This window comes from Anser cygnoides, chromosome 4, assembly GCF_040182565.1.
Source record: "Anser cygnoides isolate HZ-2024a breed goose chromosome 4, Taihu_goose_T2T_genome, whole genome shotgun sequence".
In the NCBI taxonomy this organism is placed as follows: domain Eukaryota; kingdom Metazoa; phylum Chordata; class Aves; order Anseriformes; family Anatidae; genus Anser; species Anser cygnoides.
The window spans coordinates 49,029,779-49,054,521 of NC_089876.1; the positions used below are offsets into that span (position 1 = coordinate 49,029,779).

Below are 24,743 nucleotides of genomic sequence, written 5' to 3' on the forward strand. Positions count from 1 at the left end.
CGTCCAGTGCACCCTCAGTAAGTTTGCAGATGACACCAAGCTAAGTGCGTGTGTCGATCTGCTCGAGGGCAGGAAGGCTCTGCAGGAGGATCTGGATAGGCTGGAGCGATGGGCTGAGGTCAACTGTATGAAGTTCAACAAGGCCAAGTGCCGGGTCCTGCACCTGGGGCGCAACAACCCCAAGCAGAGCTACAGGCTGGGAGATGAGTGGCTGGAAAGCTGCCTGGCCGAGAGGGACCTGGGAGTAGTGGTTGATAGTTGGCTGAATATGAGCCAGCAGTGTGCCCAGGTGGCCAAGAAGGCCAACAGCATCCTGGCCTGTATAAGAAGCAGTGTGGCCAGCAGGTCTAGGGAAGTGATTGTGCCCCTGTACTCGGCTCTGGTGAGGCCGCACCTTGAGTACTGTGTTCAGTTTTGGGCCCCTCGCTACAGGAAGGACATGGACGTGCTCGAGCGAGTCCAGAGAAGGGCGACCAAGCTGGTGAGGGGTCTGGAGAACAAGTCTTACGAGGAGCGGCTGAGGGAGCTGGGCTTGTTCAGCCTGGAGAAGAGGAGGCTCAGGGGCGACCTTATCGCTCTCTACAGTTACCTTAAAGGAGGCTGTAAAGAGGTGGGGGTTGGTCTGTTCTCCCACGTGCCTGGTGACAGGACGAGGGGGAATGGGCGAAAGTTGCGACAGGGGAGTTTTAGGTTGGATGTTAGGAAGTACTTCTTTACCGAAAGGGTTATTAAGCATTGGAACGGGCTGCCCAGGGAGGTGGTGGAGTTACCACCCCTGGAGGTCTTTAAAAGACGTTTAGATGTAGAGCTTAGCGATATGGTTTAGTGGAGTACTTAGTGTTAGGTCGGAGGTTGGACTCGATGATCTTGAGGTCTCTTCCAACCTAGAAATCTGTGAAAGAAAGAGGGAGCACAGAGTGGGGTGGCCAGAGTAAATGTTTTCTGCATTTTAATCTGGCTCAGAGTTACATTTGTCCAGAGGGAAGAGGGCACAATACTGCACCAGAATTGTTATCTTCACTCACCATCAGAAATGTTAAGTGAGATGCCCTTTTGCCTGGAGGAGGTCTGACCAACTGGGTGGTTAAGTTTCTAGGAAGCTTGGAAAGGTCTTACAGGCTGCTCCACGCAACCCAGCTGAAATGCTCCCCTTGCTTCTTGGAGGGAAAGAAAACATTTCTACACTGGAGGGGGGGGGGGGGGGGGGGAAGCTTGAAAGTTTTGGATTCTGAATTTGTAGACACATGGAAATAGCTCCAATTTTATGGGTGTATATAGATGTTCTGATTTTGCTGCAGTTATGTTCTCTTTATTTAAAGGACTTTATATACTATGACAACTTGAGACTCCATAGTTCAATCACATAAGCGCAGAACTGTGTCAAGATGATTTGGCAAGTCCTTGGATACATCCAAGTATATAATCTTGCTATTGATCTATGTTTACTTTAGTCTGATAACTATGCTGATAAAAGCGAGACAGCTCTGCTGGTAGTACAGGTAAGTACTGCACTGAAATCCATAGAGCTGTACTGCTGTGCCAGTAAATGAGAATCATATCCCATAGGAACAATGCCTGAAATAATAACTTGATAGCTTTTCATTCATCCTGAAGGTACTGGAGCAAATTTTATAGGCAGTCTAAGGAATTGCTCTGTTATGTTTTATGGGGATGCAAGATTTTTCTGCTTAGAAATAGCTTGCTGGACACCAAGGTCATACACATGAAAAAATTGTATTTAATGCCAGGCCTTCTGAACATCAGGGACTAGGAATTAAGAAGTGTCAAAATTAAGGGGTGTGTTTGTGTGTGTGTGTAAGATCAAGATTTTACAGCTACCTTTGTATATAAGGGGTATTGTCTACAGCTACATAAGAGCGTGGTACCAGGGGAAGTCTTAAGACCATGCACATGGTGAAAGATGCATCTCTTTCCTTTACGTATCCTTTGCTTTTTCCAAAGGTTCTTCTGCTTCTAAGTCTGTGAACATAGTGATATTCATTGCACCAGTTTTTATGTTGCCTGTGCCAAAGCTAAATGAGTCAAAATCATTTTATTTTGATGGGGAGGAGGGGGGAGAGGTATAAATCTATTCTCTGCAGTGATCTATATGGAACAGGGAATTGAGCCTAGGTTTATATTCCAGGCTGTGTCTTAACGTATGTAGCCTGCTGCTTCTTTGTTACCAATCTCTTCATGGGGGGAGGGAGGGAAGTACAGCCAGCTTTGATATGTCTGGGTGCAAGAAATATCCCCAGTAAGATAGCAGAGGAGCACCTCCCTTGCATAAGCCCTTCCAAACCTTAAGAGATGCAGCATGAAGGGGTCTTGAGGTAGCAGGAGCTGTGGGACACTAGCAGTACCTGATCAGCTCCTTCATGGTTAGATGGCATCTTGGAAGGGCACTGGTTTTCCTGAAGGTCTGTGATGCCTGTGTGGCAGAGTTAAATTTCATAAGACAGCATCTTCTGAGCCTTGACTTTTATTTAAGGAACAATATTTGTGGCACAGAAAGCCATGTGGGCAATCTGATACAGATTAAGCAATAATGTATATTGAAAGCTCCTGATAGACACGTCATGGTCTTTCAATATGTGCTTCAATCCTATTGGAAAATGTTAGTGGATTTTGTCAAGAAATGCATCACTTTGGTTCCCTCCCTCTTCTGAAGTTTTTAATTATGCATGTTACCGCAGTCTGGATTTCCACTGATGTCACCTAGTAAAGAAATAATTGCCAAAAGGTAAACTGCAAGAGTGTATGAATATTGCTGAGTCTATGTAAATGTGAACTCTTCAGGAAGCAGATGACATAGTAAAATTCAAACCTGGTTCTTAATCTGAGTTGAGACCTCTTTCTGTTGAAGCCAACGGGGACTGTTACCATGTTCTCTATTGCTAAATTTGGGAAGAATCACCAGTGTGAGGTGGTTTCATAAATCTGTAGGTAGGATATTGCTATAAATCAAGATACTACAGTTCAATTAGTGTTTATGACATAGTATTTGGTATGTTGAGCTTTGAACTGCTCTGACTAGGTAGTTTATTTTTGACCAGCAGGACGATACAGAGAAATCCATACATCTTGGTGTGGGTTCCTGAGACAGAGCTTGTGAGGGACTTCCTCAGGTGAAAGATCAGCCAGAAGCAGACTTTGTGTTACTGACCTGTATAATGACCAACCAGTATAAGAACATAATAACTCTTAATCTCTTTTTTGTTGTTGTTTGTTTTGTTTTGTTAGGTGACAGTAAAATAGTACAATAGTGGTGCTTGTTTCTACTGTTATACCATCTAGGTTTTCTAATACTTTGTCAATGACTGATGTTGTACAGCTATCCTCTGGGCCCCTTACTTATTCCTGGTGCTCTGCTAGAATACATTTTTCATTTAAAAATGGTGTTGGTCTGCTGATAATAGACTATTCTAAATCTGCCAGTACTGCATTAGTACTTTAAACTCTGTAGTCTCACAGTTCAATCCTTCTCTGTTTTTCTTTTACACTTTTTTATCTCCAAATACACCTCATTATTTCTTTTCTGGAGTGTTTTTTTATACGTAGAGTCCTCAACCTTACTTTGTAAGAACTGAATCACTTGCTGAAGACTATATACTAAACTTGGGTATTAGAGATGGGAACATCTAGAAGCAAAAGGGCGCTGTAAGCTCTGTGCAGTACAGGAAAGCTGAAGACAGTCAGCTTTTACAGTCAGCAAACTTGGTAGTGAAGCTTTGGAAATCCCCAAAACGAATGTAACAGTGAGATTGACGGGAAACAGAGGAGAGAAAGAAGTTGACAGGAGAGGGTGGAAGTCCCCTGCATCGAAAAGATTAGACCAAAAGTATAAAAACAAGAACATGGATTGCAAGTAATAAGGGAAATTCGTTGTCAGTTTGCTGTGCAATTCTGGGCTTAATTATTTATTTATTTTTCACATGATAAATCTGCACCATTCAACTTTACCAAGTTGAATTTTTATTTTTTTAATAAATTTCCCAGAAAATGAAACTATGCTGTAGATTTCACAACAGTTCTGAAGTTGTTAATATGATTCTCAAAATGGAAAACTGGTTAGATTTTGCTTCAGAAAGGAGCATAGGAAAAAGGACATCCTTAAAATGTTATCTGCTACAAGCTCTTCTTAAAACTGTAAAGAGTTGGACAGACTCAGTAACCAAGAATGGAAAAGGCAATTTTGAAAAGTAGAAGATTCCTGTTCTCTACCTCTCCAGTGGATGGGCCATGCTTCATGGTCCTGTGGAGTTGCTGTTTTTGGCGGGAGGTATGAGACACAGAGGAACAGAGCAGGCAAAGTGGCCCCTTGGAAAATAAGGCTCAGGAGTGAAGGATAAACAGCTGGTATCATTGTTGTGCTTTGAAAAAGCCAACAAGCTTGGAAGCTATTGTGTAAAAACTTCCAGGATTATGGTAAAAAATGTGTTGCCCCTCATCTGACATCTCACTGAAAGCCAAAAATGTCTTTAATCCCTGAAAAATGACTGGCTACATCAGCTTATTCTCTCTCCTCTCCTTCTAGCCCTGGGAAGAGTATTCAAAAATGGGGCGTGTATCGACCTGCTGAAGTAGCAACTGAAAGGGGCAGGAGAGAGAGGGCTGTTTGGTTTTATATGCTCCTAAGGCAATTTTCTGTGAATGAAAAAGATTATTTTTGAAAATGCTCTTTCTCAATTATAACAGCTTCATGTTTACTTTGGGGGGTGGGGGGAATCACATGCCTAGAGCACGGAAACTTCCCTGTGGGATAAGAGAGTGGAAAGGACTTAAGCAATATTCAGTGTTCCAGATAACATTGTACAGTAAAGCTCAAAATGTTAGTAGTAATGACAGCTGTCAAAATCCTTGCTTTGGATCACAGATCATATTCTGTGCTACCAACCAAATTTGCATAGGGTTAGCTAAATCATCATCCTATCCTGCACCCATGTTATTAAGTAGCAGATGCAGTGCTAGAAATGAAAGAGAAAGGATTTAAGGTTATGTGAGGGTGAGAAATGCAGGCCCGATGCATGCAGCAGCTGCTAATTGTTGCTGTCATGTAGCACAGGACTGGGAGGGATGCTGTGTAGCCATTTCTGCATTAGGTCACCCTTGGAAGAGTATGTTTTGGATGGATTAGTATGTGCTATATCATATCGTTGGATCTGTTGCATGACAAGCTCTAAAGTGAACATAGACACTATGGAAGAACTAATTTTTTTACATATCTTTATAACATACTTTAAGATGCTGATTTTTATCAATGAAGACAGCCCTACTAGTATTCAAGATTCTGAGTACAAACAAGGAGAACTAATTTACCAGGCATTTTGAAAACAGGGAAAATGAAGGTGGTGATACTGTGTCAGTTCTCATGGTTCGTTCAAAAGCCCAAACACAGAGCAACGCTCCGCTTTCTTTGGTATCCCTAATATTGAAAGATTTAAAGTAAAATTAAAGTTGGTGGATAGCAATACTACCACAGTTTGCTCTAGAACAGAAAATACAATTTCTTAAGGCCAATATGCAAACCCAGAATTTTTAATCTTGTCTTTAGGCCTTTTATCAGAAGAGAAGCTGGCAGAGTCAGTTTTTCCAAGTCTGACTCAACATCTTCATTTGGAAAATCTGCCTCATTCATATTCTGAGTGAAGTATGGTTTTATCATGGATTGTCCCAGTACCCATTTTTGTTGGTTCAGTTACAGAACGTACCAGCACCAGTGTTTATAAGTGAGGATAAGGCCCTGAAAGAAGGTAGAGGTTTATGAGGTAGACTATTCTGCATCTTGTTGCAATAGCCTTGATTTGTGCCAGGGGAGATTTAGAATGGTATCAGGAAGAATTTTTTCACAGAAAGAGTGGCTAGGCATTGGAACAGGCTGCCCAGAGAGGTGGTGGAGTTGCCACCCATGGAGTTATTTAATAGACATGTGGATGTGGTGCTTAGGGACTTTCTTTAGCACTGGACTTATAATGTTGGGTGGATGGAGCTGATCATTTTGAAGGTCTTTTCCAACCTAAATGATTCTATGATTCTATATGCCAGACCCTTTCCTACAACCTGCATGATTATATTCTTTCTGGAAATAGTAGTAATAAAAGAAATTGTCTAAATCTGTGTTTTTACAACTCCATAAAATACACATATCAAATACCTTTATTAGCAGTAGCCAATAACTTTTAAATAAGCTCTGTGATCTCTGAAGTCAAGTTGCTAGTATGCCCCTTTCCCTCCTGGAAGCCTGTCCAGAATTGCTCAGGACAGCTTTTGTTGTAGGAGCTGCAACTTTAACTGCTGCCACTGAGCCTGGACATAGCAGGAAGTTTGGGTTGTTTGGGGTTTGTTTATTGGTTGGTTTTCCTCCAGAGTCCTTGTGCTTTCCATTTTGTAGAGTGCACTTTGTATTTGCAGTGGATCAGAAAAAGTGTAGTACTTGGCTGCTGAATGTGTAACCAAAGGAATTTGCTGGTAATAGTGCTTAAAATCTGCTAATTGAAGAGAATGAATGGAAATTAAGAAACCAGGAAAGTAAGAGATTGTTGAAGCTTGTTATTGTGTAGGAAATAACAAGTACTGTAAAATACTGTGACACTGAGGGAAAGGCCTTAAGGGCAGCGGTCATTTTAGAAGCTTTAAGCCTTCAGCTACACACAGGAAAAAGAACAAATTTATGTAAAGTACAAAAACTGCCCTAGATTTCTGCACTTACACACTGTGATTCAGTCCCACCTGAAGTCTGCTTAATGTGGCTCAGTCATGGTGACCTAATGCTTAGTAAGTCACAAAGCATTATTGCAGATCGGTAGAGGAACAGGCATTTAGCAAAAAGAAATATGTAGATAACACAAGTCTGGAAAAGTGTTTTATTCTCTTCTGAATATACGTGAGATCATCAGATAACAGGCTTTTTAGTCAGAAACATTAGATTGTACTGCTTTTATCTATTTTAAAATGAAGAGAAAACAAATAACAGAATAACCTGTTGCTATGCAACATCATGCAAGTAAGTTAAAAGTTGGCAAAAGTAATTAATACAAAAGATGTGACTAAGCATACTACGTATGAGGCCTGTCCTGAACCACTTTAGCTGACTCTCATAGAACACAAATTTAACAGTGGAATTGATTGTTTAATGCACATTTGGGCAATACTTACACAATAATTGCTCCTGGAAATTCCTTTTGCTAATGAGTTTTATGCCAGTGGATGTAGTTGTCTCTGTATTTTAATAATCACTGTGCTTTAGGACATCCTGTGTGTACCAAAGTAATGCTGACAAATCAGATTATTCAACCGCTAAGTTCTCTTTGTGATCCCTGCTTCTCCATTATAGCTTACATTATCACAGTATGTCTAATTTGAGGTCTTACATTTGTTTAGAGGGGAATAAGAGAGGGGAACTATTGCAGTCTTAAATGATGTGGCCAAGAGGCATTGGAAATAAGCATCCAATAAAGCAGGATCTATAGTGTAAAACCACTGCCGGTAATTGTTTCTGTACAAACAACAGAAGGTGGACCTGGGTTAATGGAGGGATCGCAAGGTAACTGCGAGGACAGCTGCTTAACTGTTGGTAAATACATTGAAGAATCTAAGGTACAGAAAGGTTTGAAGATGTTTAACATCTTTTTTTTTTTTTTGAAGGTAAGACAAGTAAGAACGGTATCATCCAAGTAAAATACTCCAACCATATGCGTGGAATAAAGAGAGAAAAGGGGATTTTATAGTTTCCCATTTAAAAGCAGTATTACAGATTAGACTACCAGAGCTCTTGCACTGACTAAGTGTTTGGGACAAAACGCAGTTAGCCAAGTAACTATCAGGACGTAATTTCAGTATGTGTTATTTAATGTAAGTATGCCTGAGGGCAGCTGAAAACTCATTTTTCAGTAGTATTAATAATAGGTTATGGAATATAGTAATACAAACATCACTAGAAAAAGGGTCAGTTTCCTAGGACAAGAAGGTTTCCAAGGAGTCAGTGCTGGAAATGCAGCACTTCCTCTCCTCCTCTTGCCCTCCTGTTTGGCTGGCGGGCTTTGCCAAAACTATTAGGTCAGTAACAGCAAGTTACAGGGAACTCTTTACCAGCCCAGTGAAAAGTTTATCTTATGGGTCTTGCAGTCAACTACAGTGGTAGTTGACCTTAGCATCTCTATCAGTCTCATATTCCTATGATTATTCTCCCTGGTAGTCATGTACTGTCTCAGCTTACAAGCTAAACCATTGCACCCAGTGAAAATGGCTAAAATATGCAAAAGAAAAAAAAAAAGAGAGAGAAGCAAACACAAACAAACAAGCAACCCTTTCTGTAAAGCCTGACTATAAATGACTATAGTGAAAGTAGCAGAGGATCCCATGCAGGGTCAGCACTAGCTAGCATAGTAGTGCAAATTTGTACTGATACACAAGCAGGAGCAACAGACAGACTGACAGCTGATATTAATCCTATCAAAGCTCAAGTAGGTTCATTCTGAGTATTAGCGTTTCTCTTCCATTATCAGTACTGACAGCTCTGAAGGTGGTCTTTCATGTTACGAAATCACTGAATTCAGGAGGAGAAATTAGGCCTACTTTGTATACTCCATAATTACAGTATTTCTACCACAGCATGTGCTAGATGTGAAAAAGTCTCATAAGAAAATGGATAATGAAAAGCTGTGGGTAGGTAACATTGTACGTGACATTCATGCAGAGATTGTTCTCTACTTAGCTTGGAAGGCTGGGACATCCTCAACTTGAGTTCCCTTTTCATTTTGAATGGGGAAGGGATAAATAAAAATAAAAATTGTCAGCAATAAAAATTGTCAATCTTCATCACTTGATCCATTTTATCATGTTTGAATAGGCAGACATTTGTGCAGTTGGAAAAAGTCAATAAAAAGAAGGAAAAAAAAACAACGCAGTCAGTCCTTCAGTTATATGTAACTTTGTATACAGGTAGAGACCTCAAATAACAAAAAGCTAGAACAGAGAATGTTAGCAGCTGCTCAGAAAAGGATTCCCTGCAAAAGTCCAGCATTCACTGAAATTTCGCTAGCTAAAGAGCAATTGCCTACAGTTTAGTGCCCAGTATACCATACTGCAGACATAGAACCTGCATCCCAGTAAAAGTCAGTCATGTTACAGGTAATCTTTCCATCACACGTGTGGCTAAACAACACCTTCTTCCATGCAGATTTCTCCAATGAGGAACACTGGCTTATTGCAGTGCGTGGTGCTGCATGAAGTAGGTGGCTGAGTAGTTGTTTATCCATATCTTTCCTCACAGCACTACAAAAACACAACAGTAAGAAACTTAAGTGACACTTGTATTTGGGTTACTGATCTGCTTAACAGCTGCCTCAGGCTGTTTCTAGAAGATGCCCTTAAGCACTGTGCAAAAGATACAAAGCAGTGGTAGAGGCTGGTTATGGAAAATGTCTGGATTCATGCCATGGGGGGCTGTGAATACGCTGATAGCTGCTGTGTCAGCATTTGAGAGATGCTTTCAGCAGCAACCATCAGGAAAGACCGCTAAACTATGTGAAACTGGATGTTGTGAGTCACCAAACCCTTAGCTTTGTGCATAAGAAAGAACAAGGACAATGTCATGACAATGATGAGGTTACTTTACCTTCTGCTTTTGTTGAAATTTGTGTCTGAATCTACAAGCTAACTTATCCTACCCGGTTAATTTGTAGATTTGCTGTTAAACCAAATCACGTTATATCAGATGGAAGAGCTATGATAGAGTATCAAACCCAGAGGCATTTGCTGCTGATCGCTGTGTTTTATATCAGGCTCCAGATGATCTCTGAGGGATGCAGTGCCCTACCAGGTGCAATGTTGTAAATATTTGCTTAATGTGAGCACTGCAGTCAACAAAAGCATGCTGGTACCTTCTCAAGGAACCCTAGATGAGTTAATCATAGGTGTGATACAAAAGGTAGAGTGACAATCAGAAAGGATAAAGAGCATCCAGCCTAGACAGCAACAGGATAGATCCTCACTAAGTAGCCTAGGCCCACAGTTTGGTTTCTGCACACTGCAGAAAGCAAAACTCCAGCATCTTAGTGCAGGTTGGATGCAAACTATTGGAAAAGGGAACAATCTGGTCCAGTCCTTTACAAGGCAAATAGCACAAGCTGAGAGTTTGCTAGGTTTGGCTCGTCTGGCAAAACCACTGGCTGTGGTAAGCTGATGTGGACTTTGCAGCCTCACAGAAATAACAAGATCCTCAACTTTGAGGATTTTGTTCTAATGACATCAAGAGTTACGTCAAGTATTGTAATATTGTCCTTACCTTTAAATTTACATCTCAAGGTGAATAATAAACTGATGACTACAAGGTAGGTCTGTCAGAGGCAAAAAAAAAAAAAAAAAAACACACTTTTGCTTACAATCTAAACAGGATTAAAATGTTTGCTCCCTCATTTGAAACAACAGAGAAAATTGTTGAAATTTCAGAGGTAGAAATGAAATGTGAAAATGAGATGAAGTTACACTAGGTTCTCTGGTTAATGTGGGTGTGGCTGTTTGGAGAGTTTTATGACCTGATTTGTCCATTTTTTTTCCTCAGGTAACTAATCTTACAGTAGAGTCAGTAGAACAATATGTATGTTTATTTTAATGTTGTAATAGGCAGCATGAATAATTAACTGATGCTAGCAGTGAATATACATGTGTGCTACAACTATACTACGTAAGGCAGATGCAGGAGCACAGTCATTTTGTGTGGGCAGTTGTCTTCAGCAAAAGGACAGTATGAGGTGACTCAACAGCACTAGCCTTTTGAAGTGCCACAGCCAAATCTGCCAAAGATTGTCTATCTGAGACCTAAGTCTCATAAAGAAATTATAGTTTGCCTCCCCAGCTGTGTTTCTTTATAGCAGCGTAAGAGCTGAGAAAGTTATTCAATACCTTAGACTTTTTTTTCCTGTGCTTACAGCTAAAAACAGCTGAAGTTTTGTATAGCCCTCCACATCTAGTAGAATGAGATATTAAGGTTGTCCTACTAATTCTAATATTATTGGTTTGTGCCTATTTTATTTTCTTTAATAACTCGTAATGTGAATGTGAAAAGATACAACTATTGCGCAATTGGGAGAAAAAGTTATGGGCCATAGATTTAGGCACTTACAATGTTTGGGCTTCTTCCCTACTGAAATAAAGAGGAGTTCTACAATTGTCTGTAAAAGATGCAGGACTAGGTTTTAAATCATCCTACAAAGCATTAAAGCTCTATTAAAGAAATATACTTTCAGAAGGAGCTGAAGAAAAAGCTGCCAGTCTAACTTATTCCATATAACCAAGAGAGTGATTAAATGTTCCAAATATGCAGAAGTCAAATGTCCCATTTCTGCTTTAAATCTTTTCCTTTTATAGGCTGTGGGTTATACTCCCTGCTTTGAAAACCTGTGCTGTTTAGGAACAAGAATTTATTTACAGTTTTAAAAACTTGCAACTAATCTTGGATGAATAGTCTAAATTAACCTTTGGCAGAGAAGTTGTAATTTCTAAGCCAACACACAACTGCATTTTGCATTAGTTCAGGAATATTGGGTACTTTGAGGGGTTAAGAATGAAATATTTTCCATGATTCATATCTCTTTTAGCTTGAAAAGTCAACAACTCGATTCTAATGTAGCCAAAAGGGGTTTTCAGTCCAAAATGTCTCGTTGCTTGCAATTAATTTGGGTTCTTGCAGTTAGGGTTTTGTATCACAATGCATTAATGCATGAAAGCAGCTGCACAATGAGTAGTGCCACATGTTTCAACTAAAAATAATCTGTGTATATTGTTGCTGCGCAAACAGTTGTACATTTTGGTCACTGAAGATAATCTCTCTGTTAAAACAGCAGACAGATGGTAAAATCAGATGTGTATTGGTAGAACTGAGGGGAATGCTCGCGTGTGCCTGCTCATGCCACCTAACCATGAGCCATTCCTTTCTGTCTTGGCAAGGATGCTGAGTCCTATTATTTAAACCCACAAAAATCGCAACTAAACTTTTTATGATAAATGTACTTAGGCAAATGGAAACAACTTTTATTTTCCCTGAAACAAGGAGTTTGGAACTCAGACAACTGACATGGAGCTTGGGGGGGTGGGAAGCTATTCTAATTTAGAATTAATTCTGTCTTCTTGTAGACATATCTATGGGAGAGGGAAAAAAAAAAAAAAAAGAAAATGGTATGCTTTCCAACTTGCTGAGATCCAAATCTTTCTTCCATTTGCAGGCCAATGTTTTGTGGCCCCACTGAAGAGCCTGTGCCTTTCAAGAAACTCCAGAGAAATTGATTCTGATCCCCATCCTGCTAAGGTACATACAGTGGTTTGTCAGTGGATGACTTCTTCATCTTTGGGTCTTAAAAGCACTTGCCTCTACTTCCAGCTTTGCACTTGAAGCTCTGCTTTCAGTCCTAAAGTAAGCTATACAGAGAAAAGCTTAAAGACTGTCTTTTCATCTATTCCTTACATTAAACCAGTTCTGGCCTACATCTCCGACTACGCACAGTGCTAGCTCTCCAGTACAATACTGTGGTACACTAGTGCCGGGGGTCTTAATACATGCTGGAAAACCTAGAGCCTGGCTTTCCAGCCCATAGGCAACTGGAGTACTTTAGAAAGCTGTTCCTTCCTGTCCTTCTTCTCTTTGTCTGTCCCTCCCTTTTTGGGGTCTGGCTGGGATGGAGTTAACTTTTTCACTTCCCAGGTTAGACTTCAGTGGACAGCAGGAGTGCTCCTCATCCATCTAGAGCCCTGGGGGCAGCAAAACACAGGTCTCAGCTGCAGTACAATGTTGTTATGCTCAGGAGGAGTAAAGGATAAGTGTTCCTGCTCCCACTGCAATTGGACTCATTTTTGCTGGGAAGTGTGTTCCAACTTTTCATCTTCCCATCTGTGCTATCCTGTTAAGTCTGCAGCTTAACGTAAACTGCTAGCGAAGTGTAACATAATGGAGGAGATAACACTAATTTCCATTCAAAGATAGCAGGACTGCCATCTATCACCGCTCAATAGGCACTAACATCTAAGGCAAGCTGTCTGTCTTTATTTTCCAAGCCTCAGTACAGTGCAATGTACTTTAACTCCAAGAGCCGTGACTGACAAGCCTTGGTTGCTGCCACTTGCTGCCTTTCGTCTGGGTCCAATGTTTCCAGTCAGCCAGCTTGAATTAATTTACCATTGGAAACGAAGAGGCCCCATTCCTGCAGGTAAGTCTGATCTCATTTGACAGGGTGCAGGTGGCTGTTGATTACCAAGTGAAACCTGTACAATAAGTGCCCTATCTGAACATAGTAACAGACTGGCAATATGGTTGAAAGTTAAAGTAGTAGCAGATAATTTATAATAGTGTGTTATAATTATGGATCTATTTGTAAACCAGCCATTTATAACCATTTACCTATCACTAGGCAAAGGTCTAGGGACGTTCTCTATACTGGTCTGCTCTTACATCTGCTAAGTTCTGCAGGTTAATGATAATGTATTATCATGCAGATATATCCCTCTTCCAAAGCGAAGCAGCAATCACCTACTGATAATGGAGAAAGAGAGGCTGGGACCCTGCAGCTGTGAGACCGTGCAGAAATGGTAGGAGAGACTCAGAGAAGTGTTTAGTTCCCCATTAAGAAGCTGAGAGAGGGAGTTTTCCAGTCCAGAGTGTTAGCTACAAAGAGACTTTGATCTGTGATTAGAGAAACGGACCGGTCTTGTATCTGTTCTTTGTAAAATAAGCAATGAAAAGGGGTGTATTCTTGCTATTTAGGATTATAACCAAACTTGCTTATTAACTACTCCAAGAGGTGAAGAACTTAACTATTGACTAATTACTTGAGCCAGAAAGCGCAGTGGTATTTGAGTACTTTTTTTTTTTTTTTTCCTTATTTCAAACATGTTCTCTGCTTTTCATTGTGTGGGGTTTTTTTTGTTTGTTTTGAGAGAGAGACAATAGCAATACATGCCCATGGAAGAACTTAGTGTATAGCCTTGTACGTTGCATCTTGGCAGACAAGTAGGTGCAGCTCTGGCATCTCATTTTTTGTTCTCTAGACTGATACTGACAGTAAACAAAAGAAATACTGTGTGCTAGAATTTTTTTATTCCTACTTTTGCCAAGACCATCTTGCTTAATGCTATTGTTACTGAAAATTTTGGCACAGAGAGAGCACAGAAGATGTACCCTCTTCACCTTGTATTTTAACTAATAAACTCACTTATTCCTCTTTAAAATGGCTATTTTGGAAATGCTGTTATTGTTTAAAACATCTTCCCTTTTCTAGAATAAGGGAATAGCTGTTTGTGTGAACAAAAAGCTCAGAACACAAAAAGCTGTTATCATGTGAAGCTAGAGAAAAATATGCTAATTTCATACAGTAGCAAAGATTGCTGAGTTTTTCTATTATAGCAATTTGTTTGGTCTGATTTCAATGTACTGTTTGCCTTAGAACTTTCAAGACTCTAGTTTCTCTTAGATTTTTTTGAGAGAGAGAGAGAGACTAAAAGACACCCTGTACCTAAGATTTCATTCTTAAGCTTTATTTTATAGCACGTGAGAAAGCGAACATGGGAAATGGATTAGAATTGTTCAAGAATATCTAAGATTGTACCTTACATGGCTTCAAAGAAACTAAGAGGTAATTTAAGAATTTCTCTGTTGCTCTAGATAGAAATTTTGATGTGATAACACTGTCCTTCAAAGACTAACTTCAGACCTGTACGCCATGGGGAGTATAGGTAAGATTTGGTAATCCAAAACTTTAGTTTTCAATACAGTCAGTTAATAAGCTGTCCCCATTATTTCTTTGCATGTAATCCTTCTGTTCTCCTGGGCTTAGGCATCTCTTTTCACTTAGAATCCACAATCTAGAACACTCTTTTTGTAAATTATTCTCAAACTTATTTCTGAAGGAAGAATGAAAATCTGTTCTGTATCTAACTGCCATCTGCTTAGGCTGCCTGTCCAGCAGGTGAGCAAATTTTCTCCTAAACCTGAAGAATGGTGGAGTCAGAAGACTACAAGCTGTCCTGGAAAGTAGGAATTCAGCCCCTTTTTACTCATGTGGAAGCTGTGCCAGCCTGCAGGGTGGAAAAAATCATTAATCGGTAAACCCAAGAGAGATCATCAGAAGGTATGTGACAATTTACTAGCTTAGTGGTTGTCATCTGTCTGGAATGGAGAATAGCTGTCTCTGATTCCTATATCCCATGCTATGTCAGCATCTTAGTTTAAACAGTAGCTGAAGTAATATATTTAGTGTTGAGAGCAGGAACTGAAAACTAGAACTTTCAGTACTGCTGGTCCTGGATGACAATTTATCACTGTTTCCAATACTTGTTTTTTCTCAGACTGTATACATCTAACATTCACTGTTGCAAAGACACTGTCTCAAAAGCAGAAACAGAGAATATCCTCCCCCGGCCTGATTTCTTGCACAACACTATCTGTGGTCTGACCACAGGCACCAAATCAAACTTTCAGGGTTTTAGATTCAGGGAAAACTTATTTGTGAATCCCAAATCATATGTGGAATAATCAAAAAGGTGAGTAGCAAAGTATATCAGTGTTTTTGGCAGTACTCAATTATGGAATAATTTTAGTCATCATTTTTGCTTTGCTAGTAAAAATACAGGTGTGTGTTGACTTCTGGTTGCTTAAACACATAGAAGATTAGTTACTGTTTTTACATTTCTGCTGGTTTTACTGCCTTGAACTTCAATATCTACATGCTATATAATTCACAATTTACCGTCTGTTCTTTTTCCCCCCCTCTATTGGGAAACTCAGTCCTTAGCAAAATGAGATGCATGTGGAAACATTCAAAGGCCAAAATTCAGACAAGAACTTTGAAGGGGAGAGCTAAGGACTGCAGCATTTCAGGTTCCAGGATAAAGCGCAGTTATTACGGTTTTTGAAAAGTTTCAGTTTTGGATTCAAACACCTAAATTCCATTTCACTCTGACATTAGGCATCTAAGTCTTGCATTTTACTTTTCTTTTAAACAAAAGGTTTTTTTTTTAACAAGTATTTTCATTCAAGTTTTCAATCCAAATTCCTACTATTGCAACTACCTGTGAAATTGAACACATTTAATAACAGTGTAAAGACACTCCCGAGGAATAAAAAATTCTTTCTTAGACAAAATCTCAGAATGTCATAACCAAGGCTAGATCCAAAAAATGTGTTAATATTTATAATTCCTGGGGCACAAAGAAATTATACCTTCCAAACTGTCTCAGCTGCTATTTTGTAGACTTTCAAGTCTTCATAGTAAAGGCTATCTTGCCTCGATTAACAGGACTGAAGGAGAAAATAGATCTTATCCTTTATTTTCAGTGTTCATGGACATCAGACTGGTGGCTTCAGAGGTGGGATTACTTACTGTAGTGACAATTTTCCTCTCTCAGATTTTCCTTACTGAAGGCCGAGCTCATCTTGCTTCTTTTCTTCATTGGGGTGGAGAGTGAACAAAACAGCAAGAAAACAAGCACAACCCTTCATCCCCCATTAAGAATCCAGAGTTAAGTGCACTATCTCCTGAGATCAAGAATTTAACTATTGGCTAAATTAGGTATCTTGTCTCCTTACCCTGATATTTTTTTCTCTCTTAAGAAGAAAAAGTTGCTTTTCTTACGTGATGCAAGTGTTTGTTGTTGTGTGTGGTGTTTTTTTTAATATTAAATTAGTATTAAGTTAAGATACCTACATATTAAGAAAAGAGTTTTGATTATTGATATGTTAATAGTGAGCCTACTGAATCCATACACTGCACACTTAATGATTTTCAGTGTGCTTGAAAATTGTTTAGGAAGGGTTATCTTGTCCAGTTGAGAAAAGACTAGAATGCATTCCCCACACAACTAGATGTGTAGTCCTGCAGGCCAACTCTGCTGTGCAAAATATAAGGAATATTAAAGTATAAGCATAAGGAATGATAATGAACAAATGGTGAAAAGGGGTCTCTGGGCCTTTATATTCTCTGTTTAACCTTAAGGTGACAAAATTAGTATTTGTGTCATTTATTCATTGAGGTTAGGTTTGTTTTTCAGTTTTATAAATATCATCTAAAGAAGTACAGTTTATAAGGACAACTGTTTGGTTTTTTTTTTGTAACTGCTTGTGGAAAAATCAGAATGGCAATGAAATGTGAGAAATAATTAGTAGCCTATCAAATGAAAACAAACCCCCCAAAAAAGTAACTGAACCAGCAGTTCAGAGCTCCACTTAAAAAAAAAAAAAACAAAAAAAACCAAACAAAACCATAGCTTTCTACTAAAAATACGCATACTATTTATATAGATTTCCACTAAGATGTTCATTAATTTGTACGCCATCTGCTGTGTGAGATCTGTCTCCCATAAGAAAATGTTGATACGTAAATCCAGAAATGAGCTCTTGCTGCACTCACTGCTTAAATCATACCTCAACAGGCACTACCTGTTCAAAGTGTCTCACAATTCCAACTTTGCTTCTCTCACACTTCTGGTAGATAGAAAAAGAATACTAATTCCTTGTTAAATCTGAAAGCATTCAATCTAGGTAAGCATCATTTGAGATGTTGCATATTAATGTAGCTTGCATGCATCATCTGTGTAACCTAGATACTAGTTTTCTGTTTAAAAAAAAAAAAAAGCCAAAGAGCCAAAAAGAGAAGCTACTCCTCTCTCTTCTTCTGTTTCTTGGCTTTTTGTAGAGCATCTTGTTTAGGCTGAGAGAGCTATGCATTCAATTTCCCAAAGCAAACTTCATATGCATGTGTTAAAGTTCCAACTCACAGCAATTTGTTTAGCTAGTACTGTTTTCTTAAAGATGATTAATTTCATGTTTATGAACTTAGCTGTCATATTAGAGAAATGGTATTTCCTATTTATAACCTTGCTTTTAGAAATATAAAATCATACTTTGTCCACTATATTATCTCACAATGTACCAGTAACATGCTCACTATTCAGTTGGACCAGAACTGGAAACTTTTGAGACACAGGTTCTTCGTTTATATGCAGGACTCACCTGTTAGAAAGACTCATTAACCTACGGCTGTAGGCAACCAGCACTCTAACAGAGTATTTGTTTTAATGAATTGCCATTGTCATGTTCAGGGACTGAACATCTGAAGAATGAAGGGAGCAGCCAAAACCCACCAGAAGAGAATGGACTGAATGATCCGAGAGTCTCCCAGAAAACTGTGAGTACAGTCCAATATCCTGTGCTGAAAGAGAGCGCTTCTGAAGGGCACTACGGGCTCCTGGTGGATTAGAACAAGTGGTACTGGAACAAGAGAGATGAATAATGCAGATATCAAAAGAAGCAATTACACAATATACTGAAGTATTAAGATATGATGCCAAGAGTAAGACATGGAAGACAATTCAAACCAGTCTGTCAGTACCAGAAATTACCTACTTGTATCACACTTCAGGAAAACAGGAGAGAAAAGAACAGAAAGCAGCATATGTAAGGAAAGAAGAAGGGGGTAAAGCTTGGGTTTTAAAGGCCAGAACATTTCCCTCCCCCCAAAGTTCAAAGAGCTTAATAAGCAACGGAGTACTGTGATCCACTTATGAATAGGAGCTTCAGCTCCTATTTACACTTAGATAAGGTATGCTTTAGAAAAACAAACGAACAAAAGAAAAAAAAACTGAACATAATGCCTCTGACCATCTAGAAATGCTACTTGGGGATGTGAATTTGACCAGGAAGTAAGAAAGCTAGGCTTCTAAAACAGGAGCAAATCATAGAATAGAATCAAAGAATGGCTTGGGTTGGAAGGGACATTAAAGATCATATAACCCCAAGTCCATTTGTAGAAACATGACTAGGTGAAATAATAGGGCACTGAGGATCAGTCTCAATTTCATGATGGTATAACTGTGTAACCAGCAGCACATAAGGCCGTTAATTCTTTTATTTATTCAAGTAAAATAAATTACTTTCAGGTAATGTGTTTGCAACAAACAAGTTTGTTTATATGCACAAACACATTCCTTGCAGTAGCTTTTTACAGAGGATTTTTTTTCCTGCTTTTCTTTTTCTGTAAACAGGAAAACCCAAAGGAATTTATATAGAGATGTGTGAATACGAATCAAAAATGGACTCCTATTGGTTTGGTGAATTATCAAGCTGTGAACAGTTTGCAAAAAAGTCAATTTAGATGTAACTATAAAATGTAAACTAGTCAATCTAGTGAGGCCTAGTTCATGAATGAGGGATGAAGAATGGTGTGGAGTTCCATTAGGAACAGTAACGCATTCTTATATGTGGAAGAACAGGGTAGTGCGAGGCTGATTAGAAAACAAGAAACTGAAAATGCATTATAGTGGTAGTAGAGCATGAGGGGTTTTCTTCTGTACAAAGTATTGATCTTTACTAGTTTAAGTAAAAAAGCCCTAATGGCTTGCTCAACTGCTTTTTCCTGAGATACCTTGTTACCTGAGCGTGGTGTCAGACAGTGCAGCCCTGGAACTGCTTCACGGAGGCAGGCAGCACATACTGCTCTCTTTTCCTTCCACGCCTTCTCTGCAAATTGTACTCCCGAACTCCTAACAGCAGTTCAAATACTGTGTCAAAAGGCTAGCAGGATAAAGGGACTGTTAGTTTCACTCTGTATTCAAAAAGCACTTGAAATAGTAAAATGAAGTCGATAGCTAGATAGTCTTATTAAAATGGCAAAAATAAATGACCCTTTACTGAGCAAGGCAAAGTAATGATATTGAGTTGGCCTCAACAGCAGGAGCTGGAAAAGAATCCTTTCCCCGTTTGGCTAGCCTTCTCACATTTGAGTGCTTTCCATAATGAAACGTTGCTGGATTTCTCCATTTTTTCCATTCCTAGAGAATCCAATTCACAGCAAAGTGTCCTGCTCTATGCATTACAATGTCAGGACTCAAGTGCATTGTAACTTATGGTTCAGGGTGTGCCAGTATGGGACGATTTTGATGGAGAAAATCCTACATAAATCCTCTCCTACACACAGGAGACTTATTACTAGCTACCTTATCAAATCCAGCCTCAGTAATGGGCCACACAGGAAACATAATCTCTGTGACTGTGCAGTGGAAGCTAGACTAGCCCCTTTACAAAAATGAAGCATTATTTTCAGGAAATAATTGCTCAGACTTGCTTGTTAAATCAGCTATGTACTATTTGACTTTTATACTATTTATTTTAGGTTTGTTTGTTTGTTTAAAACCTCTGACCAGAACAATAAGATAGGTTTACATCCTCTGCAGAAGTTATCTGGGTATGAACAGTGACATATGGCCTAAAGGAACCTGATAATCATTCAAAAAGCAATAAATGGCTGACATTTCCAACTTCTGTTGATTTGGGAGGGGAGGGAAAGAGAGAGGACTAGGGGGAGGAAGGGTGTCTAGATGCAATGCTAAACCTTAGCCTTCTAGAATTTGACAACTTTATTACGAATTGAGGCATGAAGGCTGCTGCCAACACTTGTTCTTCAAATTTCCAGTGAACACTCATTCTCCAGTGTGCTTTTTTCCTCCCAGATTTGTTAACATCACTTCTGTCTTACCCTTGTAGCTGGTCTTCACTCATATACTTTCTGGTACCTATGGGCTAGCTGAGAAGCATGATAGTATGAGTATGTATTTGCAACATTAAATATTCAGTGCTGAGCCAGTTTTTTTTCTTTTCTCTTTTAACTGTACTAACTGTAGAGGCAAGAACAAGGTATATACTGGCTAAACCCTCTAATTTTTAAAAGGTTGCAAGGAAGACTTGTACCATCTGACAAGGAAAATCAAAGTGAGTTCCTCTGTTCAGTTACCTGTCTTTAGAGTGAGTACTGCATCATTTGGCTAATTCTCAAACTTAACTACATTTGGCAAGTCACTGGCTGTGAGAGCATTATCTAGGGCTTGCCCATAGAGCAGCATTATACAGTTGGTCACTGATCTTAAAGATGAGTAGCATGATTATTTAGAATGACAAACACGTACACAGATGATGTGGCACAGATTTACTTCTAAATATAGATCTAGACAACAACTGCGAATGGAACAAAGGTTTCCCAGAGAAGAATATTAGTGTACTTCCCAGTGAAACTTTTTCATGTATTTTTTATGCTGGTGAGTATAGTAAATAAGATTATGCCACTTCTGATCCTTCACCTACCACCTCATTTCTTAACAACAGCTTCTCTTTTGAATCACATTGGAAGTGACCCACAACTTATTAATAGCTGATCTAAACGCAAATAATTGTGATGTATTAGAGGGAGCCTGTAGTTATTTTTTTTAACCAAATACTCTTCCTCTTTTCTGTTCCAGTGGTATGTAATAAATAAATAAATGAACAACAACCACCCCAACAACAAAAAACACAACCAAGAAAGTCAAATTTAACCACGCTTCTAGAATTACTACTGATTCAATTTCCTAGAAGACTCATTGCACACTCGAAGAACATCTGGAAATTCTATTTTATGTTTAACGTGGCTTCTGTCGTTCTTAGAACATAAGTAGCCATATCTGATAAGAACATTGTACTTATAATGTAGATAAGTTTATTCCAATTCTTTTTCCAGTTAGTGTAATCTGCGAAGCTGGGAAAAAATAAATAGGACTAAGTTAACCAATTGAAAAAAAAAAATACTTAGCTGGCAGGAATTAAGACTTTTGTCAGGTCAGGTCACTGTTGCTTTGAACCACTGGCAGGAACTGGTGTCTTCAAAGATGATGCAAATGAGTCCTCCTCCATATTTAGACATCACTATAATAATGTAGGTAAGGTGTGGATTCCTGCCTGTTTCCTTAGAGACCTGCAAAGAGAAGGGCAACGCTTTGAATAAGCCTGTAAAGATTATTCTGTTAGCCAAAACACCAAATATGATGCTATGCGTTCCTCCAGATAACTGTATCTAATAAATAACATCAAAGCCAGTTACTTCAAAGTCAACATCTTCTCTGGTTTTTGGGGTATGCGCCTATGAAGAAAGTGATGCTACAGATTTTAAAATATCAATTTCTAATTTGCTTATGCAAAAATATATGGCTCAGAAATGCAGTTTTGGTGTAAAAAAAACTGGGTGAGCCTGGAATAATTATTCTTTCTCATAAGCACAGTCTTTCTGAATATCACTGTATTAAATTCTTAGTGAAATAGTTTAATCAAACATAAATATCACAAATGCTTTTTGCTTTACAACTTTAGGTCTGGTAAACAATTTTCAAGTGAGAAGGCAAAATGCACCTTAAGAAGCCTGGGCACTGAGTTTGGTGATAGAGACTGTTACATCCCAGGCTTCCCTGCAGCCCCCTGTGGCATGGTAAGCTTACAGGGGTAGGTGCTCTTTCTATTCTGAATTGCTGTTGACAGAGTACAAAAGAAATAGATCTAACATTTTATCTGAAATCCTTTACGTAAATATAGGTCACCAATTCTTAATATGAAATAGTATGTATATTTGCAGTATATTTATGTATCCATCACTACACTAACACCATTCTCATTATTTTACTTTGTGTAAAATCTTACTATTTTAACTTCGTGTAGGAAGAGGCAAGCTGAAAGTAGGTCTCAATTCCTAATTCCTTCTGCAGAAGTACACGTCAGCAGCTGGAGCTACTTTACATAGGATTTAAACAACAGTAAACAAAAAACAGATTAGAAAGGCTGCTAAAGCCTCAACCACAATGGAAACTCAGTTTAGCCTCAGTTTTACAATCTGCCTACCACTGTCTAAGCTTTCAGAAGACCCGAAGGGGAAGGATTTGGGATTGAAAAACTGGCTAACTGCAACGCCTGAAGAATCTGAAGATTTCACAGTCACGGGGAAGTATAATCCTTAATCTGTAAATGAAGAAATACCATCCCAAAATTCACTGCGAATTGAATACAGCTTTCAGGGAGTAGGGCCTCCTTCTTGCCAGCATTGTTCACAGTTTAAATAACAACTTGCTTGCAGGTGCTTAATGAAGAGTTTAAGTCACTCAGAACAGAGGCATCCACTAGACCCAGAACAGGACCAACATACTAGGCTGTGGCTGCTCAGGCCATTTGGTAAGTATATTCTTATAAGTAGCTGAATATATGTACCAACACATCGAAATCCTTTTGTATATATAACTATATTCTTCAGCCTGCAAACATAAGAAATTGCATGTCCATGTGTGCTCAAATGATTTCTCAGATTTGTTTGCTTCACTATAATGGAAGCCTCAGAATTCAATTAGTACAACATGGAAATCAAGTGTCATTTTCAAGTTTAAACACTATTAATCCTCTCATCTTTTTCCTATTGAGAGAAGACTATTAAACACATTTCATACTTGAGCAGTATTTTAGGAAACTGCATTCATCCACATGCCCTAGTTCGTTTTATTAAGCATGTGAGTATTATGGCTTAGAATCATTAGCGAGAGGAAAAAAAAATCAGGATAAAGTGATTTACATTTACTTTAGTTACTGTAAGACAACTTGTTAATGGAAAGCTTTTGTGTTCAGCTGAGAAGGTTAAAACCTTTTCAGTATAAAAAGCAGTGGAACTGCAGAATGAAATAGACAATTACTTTCAAAAAGAAAAATCTAAGCAACCCAACATTTCGAGCTTCCAAAAAAAAAAGCTACTACAGACATACTTACTGTAGACCTTGCATGAAAACTACCACGCACCAGCTAACACTGCATGCAGCATTTCCTTCATCATTTAATTATGGCTGTTGGTTACATGCATACACGACTCTGGGCAATGGTACAAAGCACAAAGCTAACTTTCTCCTTTTTTTTTTTTAAACAAAGCCAAGTTAGTCAGCAGAACCTAGGAGTGTTTTAGATATTGAAATGCAAGCAAGTTCTTGGCTTTGGCTTAAGTAGGCTTCTCTTCCCAAAGGACAGCTAGAACATGGAAAAAGAGAGGATGAACAACTTGTGAGTAATAGTCACTCATTTGGGAGTGTATTTTATGCCATGCCACTTTAACAGGATGAACCGAGAGCAGGATCCATAGCCTTAGCTCCTACTTGTATCTCCCCTCACTGGCTATACATCTGTGTGTGTTTCCTGGTGAGTGCTCTGGCCCTGTATGCTATAACTTCAGTCTGAAGTCTTACTCCTTTCTTAAGACTAACCTCTAAAATAAGTTTTGCTCATCTACTGTGTAAAGTGGGAGACATTAAAAAGCTCGAGCCTTAAGCTATTCATTTGGAGGATGAAAACAGACAATTGCAACTGGATGATCATTATAATTAAACTAACAGTATTTCCTTTTTTTTTTAATATACGCATTATTGAAATAAAAAGCCAAAGTTAGTTAACTTAGACTAAAGGTAGAAGATTTACCTTTCGAAACGGTACTTAAAATGAAGTACCAGAAAAATATGATTGCATAGAAATGTAGTTCTTAAGTGTTGTTACAGACCGATATTTATTTCAGTACTTTGTGAGTCCCATCCTTTCAAATGATATTTGTGTTGGCTCCTGGTTGTCCTTTCCCACTAAGCCCCACTAGGAATGCTGGGATGTGATGTCATTTGGGAAGGCTTATTTCTTAAAATATCCCCCTCTATAATAAAGCTCATAACATAAGGGAAGGCCAAACTGAGACAACAACTGTTGTTAGCAAAGACAGCAGGGTAGGGCAAGTCATAGCCAGTATGCACTGGCTGCGGTAAGCAAGATGCTTCCCTTTGAGAGGTTCTGTGGCTTTTTGCAGGTCAAGTGGCACACCTCACTGTTACGGAATTATGGAAAAATGTAGAAATCCATCTGCGTGTACCTTTCTTGACACTAGGTGCCTGTA

The 24,743-nt window shown here is 38.9% G+C and overlaps 2 long non-coding RNA genes across 11 annotated transcripts in view; one reads left to right on the forward strand and one right to left on the reverse strand.

Moving 5' to 3' along the window:
- The window catches only part of LOC106032282 (uncharacterized), an 86,282-nt gene that overhangs the window by 47,909 nt on the left and 13,630 nt on the right, over positions 1–24,743 (forward strand). For 2 of the 10 annotated variants that reach the window (XR_010831147.1, XR_010831145.1), the window contains exons 2-10: positions 12,222–12,304; positions 13,048–13,199; positions 13,486–13,578; positions 14,651–14,721; positions 14,939–15,116; positions 16,322–16,556; positions 18,085–18,170; positions 22,157–22,271; positions 22,911–23,005. This is a non-coding gene — a long non-coding RNA (uncharacterized lncRNA). Of the gene's footprint in view, positions 1–12,221; positions 12,305–13,047; positions 13,200–13,485; positions 13,579–14,650; positions 14,722–14,938; positions 15,117–16,321; positions 16,557–18,084; positions 18,171–22,156; positions 23,739–24,743 lie in introns of those variants that run through there. The other 8 variants (XR_010831142.1, XR_010831139.1, XR_010831141.1 and 5 more) reach the window with 6 other exon arrangements.
- LOC106032283 (uncharacterized) lies at positions 7,873–20,801 on the reverse strand. The gene is made up of 4 exons (XR_001204750.3): positions 19,415–20,801; positions 18,127–18,253; positions 10,286–10,337; positions 7,873–9,273 (listed from the first exon to the last, which is right to left on the reverse strand). It is a non-coding gene; the product is annotated as an uncharacterized lncRNA (long non-coding RNA).